Source organism: Taudactylus pleione, unplaced genomic scaffold, assembly GCF_031769625.1.
Source record: "Taudactylus pleione unplaced genomic scaffold, aTauple2 ptg001086l, whole genome shotgun sequence".
NCBI classification, from domain to species: Eukaryota; Metazoa; Chordata; class Amphibia; order Anura; family Myobatrachidae; genus Taudactylus; species Taudactylus pleione.
The window spans coordinates 593,756-596,497 of record NW_028285487.1 but is presented as its reverse complement, the minus strand read 5'-3'; positions in this window follow the sequence as shown (position 1 = coordinate 596,497).

Below are 2,742 nucleotides of genomic sequence, written 5' to 3'. Positions count from 1 at the left end.
TACTTTTGTATGTATGTTTATTCTCCTGAATATCTATTATGAAGGAAAGCCTGTGACTAGGCTAACCAAGTATCTAACCACCTTCTCTCAAGGGGACTTTATCACATTGGGGGGAGATGTATCAATCCTTTGCTATGGGCAACTTCTCCATTTAACCTCTCTCAACCAACCAGTTTTTGACTTTTTTTATAGACTGTACTAGATAAATGATGGCTAGAAGCTTATTGGTTGCTATCGGTTATCTAGCACAGTCTATAAAATGACAGAAGCTGATTGGTTGCTTTGGGCAATTTCCTCCAAATGATCTCTGAAAGGTTTGATACATCTCCCCCATTATATTTGGAAACTGTTCTGCTCCATGCTAAGCACAGGTACAGAGACTCTACAGAACGCTTTGTGAATCCCCCCCTTGTTAATTCAATAGCAAAGTACAAAACAAATAAATGCCTCTTCTGACGTTCTCCCATGAGACACTGGTTATCTTTATGGGGGGGGGGGCTTTTAATAATGTAATAGGTTTTTGCCCACCTGCCACGTAAATCTGTCTTGGCTTACTGTATGTGTGGCATGCCAGATGGCCGGTGGCCGAGCAATTCTTTCTCTGCGACTCCTCATTCCCTTTCCTGTAAAGAGCTGGGGTTATTATCTAACAAAAATTGCAATACAGCAAGAGGTAGCCATGGCGATGATCAGGGAGTCTCCCGCTGGCAAAATGTCCTCTATTACTGATAGTTAGGACAGATAGGGGGAGATGTGTCAAGCCTTGGAGAGAGATAAAGTGGGAACGTTCCCCGAAGCAACTCATCTGCTTCTAACACATTTCAAAGCCTGTGCTATATAACTGACAGCTAAGAGCTGATTGGTTGTGCTGAGCATCGTATCCTCTTCCATCACATTATGAGAGAGATGCATCATGCATTGAACTCTTGCTCAGACCATATGGGTTCTATCCTGTATACTGATTGTACTGACTTCTACAGCTTCCAATCCTTTTCATGGTCTATTTACTAAGCCTTGGATGGAGATAAAGTGAACAGAGATAAAGTTCCAGCCAATTAGCTCCTAACTGCCATGTCACAGCCTGTGTTTGAAAAATGAAAGGAGCTGATTGGTTGGTACTTTATCTCTGTTCACTTTATTTTGATCCAAGGCTTAGTAAATAGACCCTTTAGTTTGCTCTAATTTTATAATATGTGAAGATTACACCCATCTTCCCTCTTAGCTCTTCCAAAGCTCCCCAGATGTACAGAATGACTGACTAGAGCCCTTATTTGCTGATTCTTGGATTAAAAACATTTCTGTTTACACATTGAGTACTTTGGGGGCGATGCAATATGTGCCACCACACCTGCTTCCAGACACTTAGCGCGTGTTACCTCCCATTAGTTGATATCTGCTCCCGAATTATCGAGCTGCGAGCTGGAATCTGCTCCTTTGTGCTGATTAGTGGGAATACATTTCATTTAAATCCATTGTGGTTCCATGTTGTACACAGCAACGTGTGAAAGCCCAAGGGTGCTGAATACCTGTTTATAGGCACTGTATGAGCCACACGTATTACTCCCTCACAGTGACTAAATTAGCATTCTGTGTAAGGGTCAATAATATTGATATTGTATATCTTTAGGAGTGTCTACTTTCAGATGGGAAGAACTGACCAATCTTGGGGTACTGGCTTTCAGTGTAACCTATCTGCCAATCCTCGTTGATAAATACAATGCATCCGGGAAGTATTCACAACGCGTCACTTTTTCCACATTTTGTTAGGTTACAGCCTTATTCCAAAATTGAATAAATTCATTTTTGTCCTCAAAATTCTACACAGAATACCCCATAATGACAACGCGTAAAGTTTTTTTTTTTTTTTTTTTGCAAATTTAATTTAAAAAAAAAAAAAAAAAGTACATAAGTATTCACAGGCTTTGCTCAATACTTTGTTGATGCACCGTTAGCAGCAATTAGAGCCTCAAGTCTATTTGAATATGATGCCACAAGCTTGGCACACCTATCTTTGGGCAGTTTCGCCCATTCCTCTTTGCAGCACCTCTCAAGCTCCATCAGGTTGTGTGTTTAGGGTCGTTGTCCTGCTGAAAGATGAACCGTCGCCTCAGTCTGAGGTGAAGAGCACTCTGGAGCAGGTTTTCATCCACGATGTCTCTGTACATTGCTGCATTCATCTTTCCCTCTATCCTGACTAGTCTCCCAGTTCCTGCCGCTGAAAAACATCCCCACAGCATGATGCTGCCATCACCATGCTTCACTGTAGGGATGGTATTGGCCTGGTGATGAGCGGTGCCTGGTTTCCTCCAAACATAACGTCTGGCATTCACACCAAGAGTTCAGTCTTTGTCTCTCATGGTCTGAGAGTCCTTCAGGTGCATTTTGGAAAACTCTAGGCGGGCTGCCATGTGCTGCTTTTTTTTTTTTTTTTTTTTAATACTAAGGAGTGGCTTTCGTCTTGCCACTCTACTATACAGGTCTGATTGGTGGATTGCTGCAGAGATGGTTTTCCTTTTAAAAGGTTCTCCTCTCCACCGAGGAATGCTGTAGCTCTGACAGAGTGACAATCGGGTTCTTGGTCACCTCCCTGTCTAGGGCCCTTCTCCCCCGATCGGTCAGTTTAGACGGCCGGCCAACTCTAGGAAGAGTCCTGGTGGTTCCGAACTTCTTCCGTTTATGGATGATGGAGGCCACTGTGCTCATTGGGACCTTCAAAGCAGCAGATATTTTTCTGTACCCTTC